This window comes from Psittacula echo (genome assembly GCF_963264785.1).
Source record: "Psittacula echo genome assembly, chromosome: 4".
In the NCBI taxonomy this organism is placed as follows: Eukaryota; Metazoa; Chordata; class Aves; order Psittaciformes; family Psittacidae; genus Psittacula; species Psittacula echo.
Window position 1 is genome coordinate 66,563,558 of NC_137738.1, and position 12,354 is coordinate 66,575,911.

Sequence of the window (12,354 nt, forward strand, 5' to 3'; positions counted from 1 at the left end):
CAAGTATGGTTTTAGATGATGGTGGCTGAGTTAGCTTTGCAGGAGCAGTTCTTGAAAACCCAATACCTCTACACTGCACATGTGTATATATGTATGCATACAAGTATTTTGTAGAGAAGAGACTGTAGATTAAATTCAGCACAGAATCAGTTTTCATGGTCTGGTTTAGAGGTTAGAGGCAGTTTAACCCTGTGAGTTTAAATGTCTGTCTGAACTGAGAGGCACCTGACAAGCCTCACAAACATGCATAGCAGAAAAACATTAAAAAAAATAAAATATGGGAAAGTATTGCATCAGCCTGTGAGGTCTAACGCCATTTATAAAAGATGGTCATAAGACAGCTGCTAGCATGTTCACACTTGCTGCATATGACCAAAAGCATATGTACAATGATGAATCTGGGTCAGAGTCAGGCTGTCTGGCAGAAAACTGAGCGCAGCTGGGCTGACCACAGACAAGCCATTTTCCAAAACCTGGGCTTCATGCACAGCTTGTTGATGGTCATGTTCTCCTGCCTTTCTCAATGGGTTCTCATGAGAGTCAGCCCCAAACTGACCTAATTAAATGTCTATGGTAGGAGGCTGCTGCCTCTGAGATGTGTCTGGAATGAGCTACTGGAGGAAATGATTAATCCTGTCTGTGAGCAGAATGTTGTTTGACATTCACTGGTTTGTCAAAGCTTTCCTACAGTAATGTGAGTTTGGAGCACAGCAGAGGACGTAACAGGAAAGTTCTGGAGAACTCTGCTGTCTGAGTGGAAAGTGGCTATGATCAGCATTGGTGCTTCTTTCAGCAAAACTACTCATGCTCCCAGACCATGGCATGGTCTCTTAGAACAGATCTCTCTACCCTGTTTGCTATGATTTCAGTTTAGCTCTGGTAACCACAAGCAGAAAGATGGACATTCAAACAGAGGGGTAATAAATGTTCAACCCTAAATCCTCATCTGTCAATGCTCTCAAACAGAACTTTTGCATGAAAAACATTTGTTGTAGTCTGAGACAAATTAAAAGCAAACTAAACATTTTCCCCCTCTTTTGAAATGAAAATAACATTACCAGGATATAACAATTGATTAATCCTCGTTGACATTTGGATGAATATTCTTTGCAGAAAATAAACCTAGTTCTTGCACTATGTTTTTAGGAACATATACAGTAGCCCTTGTTTATTTTTAAGTAAAGATTTACTAACAAGTTCTGAAACTTCTCAAGGGTTAGATTAATGGTGCACTTGCCACCATCAGTGTTGTGACGGCATGTTTGGCTTGGTCTGGCTGACCTAAAGAGGTAAATTAATTCTTCCTTTCCCTTTCATCTATTATTCTGGTAAATCCTAAATCAGCAAATAGGAGAGAAGAGAAGAGCTTAACCTGACATCTAATGTAACAGATTTTTTTCTGAGTGTCAGTAGTTGTTAAGATTATACAAACTCTGGGATGAAGCAATCCAAGATCTGACTACTTTGATGTTCTTTGCAGTTGTGAGCGTGTAAAGTCCTTTGTACTTGAACTGTTTTACTACTTATGTGGCTATTGTCACTTTTCAGAGAAGTGAAACGAAAAGCAAACTTGTCTGATAGGAGGAGAAGGAGGATGAAAACAGCTACCATTTCATTGGTCTTGAAGTAGCTGCTGATGCAGGTATTCAGTAGCATCCCCTGGAGCAGCTCCCCTGGCCTTTCCTCAGAGGAGAAATGCTCCAACCCTCTGGCTTGCTGGCCCTCTGCCTGATGAATTTGGTCCAGGTTAGCAAAGTCTCTCTTGTACTGGGAAGCCCAAAATTGTACATAAGACTCTGAATGCAATATCACCAGTGCTGAGGAGAGGGCAAACATCACATACCTTGACTTGCTAGTAATAGTCTTCCTAATGCAGACCAAGATGTGCTTGGCTTCCCTCCCTGCAAGAGTGTATTGCTGGCTCATGTTCAGCTTATTGTTCACCAGGACTCCTAGGTCTTTTTCTACAAAGCCACAGCCTGGACTCAAACCTGTACTGGTGTATGGGGTTGTTCTGGCTTACTCTGTACTTCCCACTGTGAATTTAATGAGGTTCCTGTTGGCCCATTTTTCCAGCCCTTTCTTAATGGCAACTCAGCTTGCTGGCATATGAACTACTCCCTACAATTTGGTATGCTCCACAGCTTGCTGGGGGTACATTCTCTCTTGTTACCTGGGCTGCTAGCAAGGTTAAGCAATACTAGTTCTAGTAAGTGTTTCAAATGTGTCTATATGGTTAAGAGAACTGTATTTTTGTGTTTTGTCTTATTCCTACTGTGCTTGCTGAGGTTTCTATGAAAGTGAGATCTCTGTTTCACTGCAGAGTAAAGAATTGCAGCTATGAGCCCATTTCCCCCCTCTTCCCAACTGTCCATGACTCTATAAATAGGTCGATCAATTTATTTAGCTGCTATTGTGTACCTTTAAAATGTGGTTAATGTTTCCAAAGCACTGTGAACGGCTGTACTGAAAACCTGCCAAATATCATTAAATAAAGATTTGTGCTTCTGGAATTTAAAAATAAAAGCCTAATGTCTCAGATATGAAAGGAAAATCCCAGTTAAACAATTGAGTTTATAAGCATAACTCGAATTCTAAAGGTATCATTGTCAGAAAAGCCTCCATCTTTTCTCTTAGGATGGTCCTAAAAAAGCGTCTCTCTCCCATCGCTGACGTTGAACTGATTCATGAGCTCTGGATGATCTTCAAAACCAAACCCAGGCCACTAGCCAGTACCGACACACCTAATGCACAAGTTCCCTTGACCTTGAATAGTCTTCATGACATGACCACAAGTCTGCAGCTTTTGAGAGCAGCTTCAAACTGTACTTTTTCCTTCCCAAGCAGAGAGCACAAGCAGAGCCTAGGTGTGCTGACAGACTGTCAGTAAAAGCTCAGTCTCAAAGAGGAGATGTACTCCTAGTCAGTATTAGCAGGACCTTACCTCCATGCACATCAGAAGCATCAGGATGGTTTTATATTTGATTTTGGTATTAAAGATAGTGAATGTTACTTAGTGAATGTTACTTAACAAGTAGTATTGATATCTCTGATGATTTACTGGCTTGCATGACAATTGGTAAGGCAATGAAAAAACTACTGTAGTTTCTCTCCTTCACACAATCTCACAATGTCATGCAGTAATTGTTCAGGAAACTGGCCATGTCCCGAAATTATAGGTGGTCTTGTAGTGGTGGACTTTCTCTGACAGCTTTTCTGTCAAGTAATATGTAACAACACTAAGTAACTCTTGTTTCAAGAGAGATGACTTCCAATCTCAGAAATGTAGAAATGGCAAAAGGGTGTCATGCTGAATATTTGTTGTTTCCAATATAGGGGCACGTGTTTTGTGACAAATTTAATGATCAACTTAATGAGAGTTAGCTGCAGTTGTCTGCATGTAAATGATGTGCTCTATGAAGAGTTCTTTGTGAGAGGTACCATAGCTGGTATGACTGACACATGAACGACAAATTCCTGTGTTGGGAAAGAAACTACTGCACTGTAGGTGGTGTTTAACCAACCCTAATAGCTCACCCTTTCAACAGCCTTCTTTAGTGAGTTTTGAGTTTGTAAAGGGTAATGGCAAATGACCTTCATTTCTGCTTCTTCATGCTGAAAGGTGATTTTCTGGTGATTCCTGAGGGCTGATGTGAACAGAATAAAAGCAATTTGCTCAGGTTTTCCATTAAACCTGTCAGAGCGACCACCTCTCTTTCGTGATCTGACAAAACAGGTTTTCGAGTTCACTGGAGAATGCACTCTGAAAGGCTTGTTCAGCACCAGCTTGATGTGCAGGACAGCAGGGAGCTGCTGTATGGGCTTCATATGACCAGGTCAAGTTAGGTTTGCTTGTCTCTGAGCCTTCCCATGCGGCTGGCACACATTGTGTCACAGACTATACCTGTAGCTTCAGTGGTAAACTCATTTGAACACAGTAGGGGATGGACTGCTACTTGGTGGATTTAGAGTAGTCCCACTTAGCTGTTCTGCTGACTTTCACACTTCTCTGTGTGGTGTACAACTGCAGGGAAGCTGTGCAAGCTGCTTACATCCTGATGAGACCTGCTTATGTACGGTGAGGCAAGACAGGCTTGTTGCTCTCTGAGATCTTCTGTAAGTGAACAAAGAAGCCAGTTTCTCTAAATTGTGTGGGTGGAAAACCAGCTCTCCTGACTTCTTGCATGTCAATGAGGACTGAGTTTGTGGCAGTGAGTGTGGTCGTAAGGTTGGGTGGCCAAAGTCTTTTTAAAACTTTTTCCTATTTCTGCTGGGCATAGGACTAAAAAAAATTCAGAGCATCAGAGAATCACAGAATGGTTTGGGTTGGAAGAGACCTTAAGGTCATCCAGTTCCAACCCCCTGCCATGGATAGGGACACCTTCCACTAGACTGGGTTGCTCAAAGCCCAGACCAGTCTGTCCTTGAACACTTCTCAGGGTAACCTGTGCCAATGTCTCACCACCTTCACAGTGAAGGGGCTGAAAGCAGCTGAAGGGCTTGTTTTTTGTACATCACTGGAATAAGGAACATTCCTTTCTTTTATTTATGAAGGCTATAGGACGAGTGAGAAATAAATGTGCGCACACACACTCACCTATTTTCCAGTTAACAAGATAAGGAAATCGGTGTGGTAACACAAAATATTTTCATCAAGTGAAAATAATCATAGCTAGCCTGCATTATGATGATAGGCATCTACACAGACTCTACCACATGTGGCCTAAGTGATGCAAATACTAAGTTTGTTGAAAATATATCAATGATTTATAGGGAGAAATACATTTAAAATTGTTACAGCACTTTATTGCACTAACTCATCACCCAGGGATTGTTGTGGGAATACAATAGACAACAAAATGAGATATAGGGTAATTATAGAGGATAAAGGACTTTGCTTTTTAGATATTTATTTCCTTCATTTTTCCTTAGACAAAGGTTACTCCTTTTAATACCTGACTGATTCATGTGGCAGGTCTTCAGTTTTAGCATCATCTTTCCATGACTCAGTGTCTACATCATTTTAACATAAGGAAGTTTTGCTGTTAATACTGATTGATGCATTGTTGTTATTTTCCTATATTTCATTTGCTCCCTTTCACTTTTCTTTTTTTATGCTTGTCACTCTTAGAATATGGTCTGCATGTTTAATATCTGATATTCAGAGGAATTACGTATATGCTTTTGGTTCAGTATTAGACAAGGGTTTTCTGATAAATAAAGCTGGAGCTAGCTACAGTAGACCTATTTATTTTCTATCTCATTCTGTTAGTTATTACTGGGTTTGTTTTTCTGTTAATACACCCTTCTTTTGTTACTTACACCATCTCCTTGTATTTGGGAAGTTTTCATCCAGCTGGTACTAGATATATCCACCTTAGTACCCACGGGGGATATTGGTAAGGACCGTTTATTTCTCTTTCATCCAATGGTACAACAGAGTAAAAATGATCATTTTTAACCCAGCAATTCCTCCCCAAGCACACTGATTGAGAGTTATTCTTGATTGTTTCCATTCTATGTAATTTTAAAGTTCTCATCTGGCCACATAGACCAAGAAGCAGAAAGTAGATATGTTTGAAAAGTTTCCCAGTTGCCTGATAAAATATATGAATCACCACCTCCAGAGTGCCTATGGGAACATGGTGCAAAAGAAGCTGAACAGAAGGTAGACCGTGAAAAGAGGTAGACCATGACAAACTTCTGTCCCTATCAAGGGACCCACTGCCCCCTGGCTTGTTATTGTCCCAGCTTCTGGGTGTCCAGCAGCATCCCTACGAACCCAGTTCTCTCTCTACTGCTCCCCAGGAGGGAGATGGCTCCTATCAGGGCCAGTGTTTGAAATCATAATGTTATTGGTAATATCTTTGAATGAGCTAAATTTCTTGCTTCCCTTGTTACTGCTCTGAGAAACTAAAGTGAATTGCCCAGAATATGACAGCCATATAACTGATTAATAATCCTGACTGTGTACCACCATGCTGAAACTAGTTCTGTGTTGGTTTTGGAGGTGATGTCTCAATTGAATCTGTATCATGATGTCCATAGTGCAGTCTTGAGAGGAGAGACACTGACAATGCCCTTGCCCTATTGTATGAATGTCCACAGAAGCAACCTTTCCTCTGGAAAAACTGCATCCCAACAAATTGTGTGCCCTTTGTTCCTCCCTTGGCATGAGCAGAGGGCAAAATGTCCCTCTCAAGCCCTCTTCTGAAAAGCCTTGTGGGCTTTGGTGGGTTGCCAGAAATGTTAAGCAAAAATAAAAGTGACTAATCCTTGGCTAATTTGAGTTGGACTTTTCAGAGCTTGTCTCTGATCCTGGTGAGAAAACACTGGAATTAGAGCTGCCTCTGCAGCACCCTTAACTCTCCTGCATAGCACAGACTTTAAGCAAAACAGCCCCAGATGGCTATTTTCTTAGGGCATCCATTCCCCATCGTCCATGAAGAGTGGTTCACACTCTCATAGCGAGCACCATCCTGCTTCTGGGACTCAGCACTGCTCACTATGCAGCTCCATGCTGAAAGCTATTCTGAAGGCAGAACTAGGATCCTTACTCAGAGTCTGGCCTCATCAGATTGGTCACCAGTGGTCTGCTATGACAGTGCTTCAGGCGGATCAGTTTTCACAGTTATCTGACTTGATTCCTCCAAGATGGCGAGTTATCTCTATATTATGGCTCAGGAACTGAAACCTTTACCCAACCTAAAATGCTTACAAGTGGTTGTCACCAAGCACATAGTACCTGGACCACAAATGTGCCCTGTGTGAAATATGTCTGCAATTCCTTAATGTGGAAGAGATGTAACTAGAATAAGTGGATTTTTGTGGGGATGGTGGGAGACATCTCTATGACAGAAAGTTTTTCTTTTTATTGTCAGGTGGGTTCCTGAGCCAAAATTAAGTGAAGCACTTGAACTTCTCAAAGAAAAGTTTCAGGATTCTTTAGCATAGGGCAAACATTATCTTTTTTTCCTGTGTTTTGTTTTGTGACATTTAAGATGGCTTTGGCTGGAATTTTCCGGGGATGAAAAGGAAAAAGGTGAAGTGGAAAGCAGGAATTGGCCTGAGAAAGTTTGGCACAGAGCTCAGCTCAAAACATTGAAGTTTGACAGTGTTTTATAGGCAAGTGAAAATATGCTTTAAATCAAAGATCTCGATAACCAAGGGCATTGTCTGTCATGTCGTGTCCCTCCCCACCAGTTCGACCAGGGTGGGTTTACTTTCCAGTGAGTTAAGATTTAATAAGGATTTTGTAGCGATTATAAAAGAATCAGGCTAAGAAAAAATAGGATTGCTATTGTGAGAAGGCCAGGATATTCAAGAGTTAAAGGTTAAAGAAATCCAAATATTTGGAAACACTGGAATGTGATGTTAGGGTCACCCAACTTGTAATTTCTCCAAGTATTCATGAGAACAGGCTGGCCCCCAACAGGACACTTGTGTCCTGAACTTCGTCCTCGTCACAGGCTTACAAAGTACTCACTAAGCTACCATTTCTGTTACAGATTTGTTATCATTTTGTTTGTTATTTGAGGTAAGTCCCATTCCTTGTATTAGCAGCCTTTTATGGCCATCTGCTTTCAGAGCCAGAAATTTCTACTCGGATTGCTGTCTTTCCAATGAAAATGTTTAACTAAGGGCTTGATTTGTTTTTTATTTTTTTATAAGTAAAGAGCTTGTTCTCAAAAAATAATTGGTTATTTTTGCTTTTTTTTGTTTTCCTTTGGGAAACAAGATCAACAAAAATGTAATTTTGTAGAACTGGATAAAATGTTTTCATTATTTTGCACTACGACTATGTTGTTTGTTGTTTGGTTTTTGTTTTGTTTTGTTTTGGTTTTTTTCCTAAATCCAGGAAAGCTGTGCTTGTATTTGTTTGGTAATTAGTCTAGCAAAAGCTAATCCAAAGCCTAGGGTGAAGACAGAGATGGTCAAATGAGGATCTTCATCCAGGAACAATGTAGGTATGGCTACCCAATGTATGCCTTTGCTATAAAAGCTCTCTAAGCTGAGCGCTGGGGCTCAAATGTGAGTAACTATCTAAGGCTGTTTGGATTTTTTTTACCTCCAGCTGGGTGAATCTTCCATTTAGTAAGTCACCCAGGAGACCCCTAAGGCAGTGCCATTGTGCCAGACTGAGGTCCTTTTGCAGTGAACTGCTCTCTTTCTTACAAGTGGAAATTACAGTAATGCACCTGAAGACAATTAGAACACAAGGTGTTGGGCTACAGCTAAGAAGTGACTTGAGAGAGCACTGAGGTACTGTGGTGAAGTATCTGACTCACCCCAGATTTGCTCGGTTAATTTTGGCAGGTAGTTTTCTGCTTGACTCAGTTCCTCAGACGCCCAAGGCCATGCTCTTTTGCTTGGCCTGTAAGTGATCTTATCTGAGTACTTTGGTGGTCACCTTCGTATCTGTGCCCAGGCTATATGCAGGAGCCAAGTGTTTCTTTTTTGTCTTGATGTGATTCACTCTCAAAGCCTCACACAGACTATGCATGAAAGGGACTCATGGCTCCTGTTTTTCAGAGATGTGGTGGTAGTGCTGCTTCCTGTATGCAGTAATTTAATAATTCAGTCTGCACAGGAAGAAGATCTGCAGTGAGTCAGGTGAGTGCTTACCCTACAGGAGAGGACACTGAAGAACGTACAGCAGAGGCACAAGTTGATATTGAATTATACCCAAGACAGAGATAAGGTTTATTAGCTTGGATGCAATGCTGTACAGTGGTTGTTCTTCTGACACTGAATTAATTTTCACTGAGCAAATCCAGGTTCTTATGGGCAGTATTTGCTAACATTGTACATGTCTGTGTGACTGTGCTGTAGAGATGCTCTTGTTTGGCCTCATCTTCAAGGAGCCGCAGTAAACACTTGGCTCCTTACATTTTTCACTTGAGTGAAAAATGCAAGATGAAAGTCTACAGAAATGTATAAATGGGCACTATTGGATTAATGTTCTCACTAACAAGCTGAAAAAGATTAATGATTCAGGGCAAAGCCAATATCTCTAGATCCTCCAGTGCAGCTGTGCACTGCCAATTGGATAACATCCCTGTGTTACATCCCTGTCTGCAGCCAAATGTGCCTGTCCTCCAAAGGTCGTATCTGTCCTCTTTTTGTATCAAAATACTTGTACTTCAGAATATGAGGAGCTGAAATTTACATTTGGAAACAGTAGTCTATAACCATGCTAGGTGTTTTGCACTTTGGTTTAAGTTGCCAGGTTTCCTATGACTGTCTTTAAGTTTTTGCAGTTGGACAGTGACCAAGCATGCACACAAGCACATTTTCTTTGAGATATTATTAACAAGAATGTAGCTGATTTACTGCAGCATTCCTTCTTTATTGGTAAACAAGTTTGTTCTGGCTATAGTTTCGAATCCATTCAACATTTTGTTTACAGAATGATCGCCCAGCTTCCACTTACTCACCCATTTTATATTACTTTCCTTCAGCTATTGATATCTGTCATTGTATAAATGTCACTGTATTTTTACTTCTGTTCCTAAAATACAATGCACTGATCTACATCCATTCTATTAAATAAATGAAATTCATAAAAGCTTTGACCAGGTGCTGAAATTGCTGGTCAACTTGGGTATAAACAGGTACTTCCCTTCTCATGATGGGGCCCATAAAGTGTTTGAAACCACAGGTCCAGAAGGCCTTGCAAAACCTTACTGTTCCCATCCCAATGCTCCAGTCCTTGCACTAAGCCACTCTTACAGTGAGGAAAGCCTGCGGCAATATCCACTGGTAGAATGCAAGAACTAGTTGAACTTTCATGTGCTGGGATACTGCAGAAAAGCTACACTGTGATTTGACACCCACTTCACTGATATGGCCAGACTATGCCCTACCTCTTCCGCTGCCTAGATGCACAGATTTTCTTTCCAGAAAACCAAGGACAAGGAGAGAGAATGGAGAATGTCTAGATTTTATCCTAGACATAAATCATGGAGCATGTGCCTCCATCTGTGAAATGCAGGGTAAGTGATCCTAGCTTCCAGCATTACTTCTGCTCTGTGCTGCCTGCTACAACTTCTGCTGAAAAAATGCCTGGATCCTACAAGTTGTAGTCCAGGAAAAGGCTGATATCTTGCTTACACTATATGAACTTGTCTCAGAGTGAAAAATGTGACATTCAGAAATACGGGTAGAGGAGTGTCACTTGGTAACAATACTGCAGGGCTCGTTTTTGTATTTTAAGCATGTTATTTCTGCGTTAAAGTCTTGAAGTTTAGCCTTAAGTGCTGAGGGAGGTAATAGGACACCTACTTCACTCCTTAGAAGTTAGTTCCAAATGGCAGCCTCCCTCCCAGTCCTCTGGGATTACTATGAGTACAGTAGAGATGTGATCAGGGCATTAGAGTCATCGTTGCAGCTGTGGATAATTGAGCTTGACCATAACAAAAGCAATGTGATTACCTTAGAGCTGGAGAGATAATGCACAGGGAAGAACTAGATATATTTTAAAATAAAACCATACAATGGCATCCAGGCAGGGTCAACCCAGTGCAAAAATTTTACTGTATTTATGTTTTGGCATTGGTAACTGGTGATACAGACTAAGAAACATTAAACCGATACCTAATATAACTTTTATTCAAACTATTTATAACAATCACATATATAACTTCTCATTACTGTGAAGTAAAAAAATCTCAGTTCCAGATTTGAATCTAGTGTATTTACTGCAGGAGAAATAAATAATTCAGTTGGCATTTCTAAAAATATAATTAGTTGATGAGTCAGAGAAGAATTTCATTTCCCCAAATGTTAAGGCTGGAAGATAGGGAATATCATGATCAGTGTGTCTGACCTGTGACTCTGTCATGTCTTAGGATACTGCCTGGTAATTGCGTCACTTTGTAATTAAGCTGGAAGGTTGTTCAGACAGGACTGAATAAAGGGCCTAAACCACGTTCTTGCTATTTGCTGAATGTTATTTCACACAGCACAAACAAAAGGTACACCCCTCAGACAAGCCTGCGTCTGGTGATTCATCATTTTCATTTAAAATTTAAGACAATTAACATTTACTAATGGGTTTATTTCTGATAACTCAGTGCACATTTTTGGAACATCATAAATATCTTGAACCACTGTATATGTGTGTATATATGTGTTTAAGGTAATGAAACATATTTCTATTTATGGGAATCCGAGTCTTACCAAGAACCTGTATCAGCCATGTGAAATCTGAAAATAGAAAAGAAAGCAGCAGGGATAAAATGAAAAGGCATAAACTAATGAAACTCTAGACTGCAATAAAAGCTGCCATGAAAGAAGAAACTGAAACCCAAAAATGAACACCATGTAGAGCAAAAGATCAATATTTTATTGACTGGAAACCAGACACAACTATGTACTTGTTGGTCAGTCATTACCCACATTGATTTTATGCCACTGCAGTTCAGCTCGGGCTTAGCTATGCACACACACTATTTTTTTTCTTTAAATTTTTTTTTACATTTCGACCTAAAGCAATGGTTGTCTTCAATATGAATAAACCCTGCCCAAGTCAGCCAAATAACTCTAGGTACTTAAGGTCAGAGTCTGAAGGAGAATGTAAGCCTTAGAGATGTGCGAGATGAGGACTAAACAAGTGCTGAGCAGTGCAAAATCTGCCATTCTTAATATTACTGCACAGTTCACATCAGCCTGGTACAGACACTGTAACATGAATCAAGCCACTGTAATAAACAGCATTGATGAAGGAAGAAGAGAAATGCTTGTAACTCAGCTCTACATGACCTTTAATAATAGACAATTGAGTGCTGAAGGTCAGCAAATAGGTATAACCTTCTCAAAGCCAGCTACCTAGAAACTAATACCTTGTACTACAAGCAAGGACTGCCTAGCTTTCAATGACAACATTACCAGTTCTTGACATAATATTGGTGTCCTGGTTTCAGCAGTAGCAGTCAGTTTTTCTCCTTCTTAGTAGCTGGTGCAGCGCTGTGTTTTTGACTTTCAGCCTGGGAATAATACTGATAAAACCGATGTTTTCAGTTGCTGGTCAGAATGTTTACCCTGACCAAGGACTTTGTGAGTCTCATGCTCTGCCAGGGAGGAGGAGAAGCTGGGAGGAAGCACGGACAGGACACCTGACCCAAACTAGCCAAAGAGGTATTCCATACCACAGCACGTCATGCCCAGGGATGTAACTGGGAGTTACCCGAAAGAGCTGGATCACGCCTCGAGTGGGGGAGTTATCGGTCGGCAAGTGGTGAGGTGTTGTATTCTCTTCCTTGTTATTTCCTTTATCATTATTACTATTAGTGGTAGCAGTAGTGATTTGTGTTATACCTTAGTTACTGGACTGTTCTTATCTCAACCCGTGGG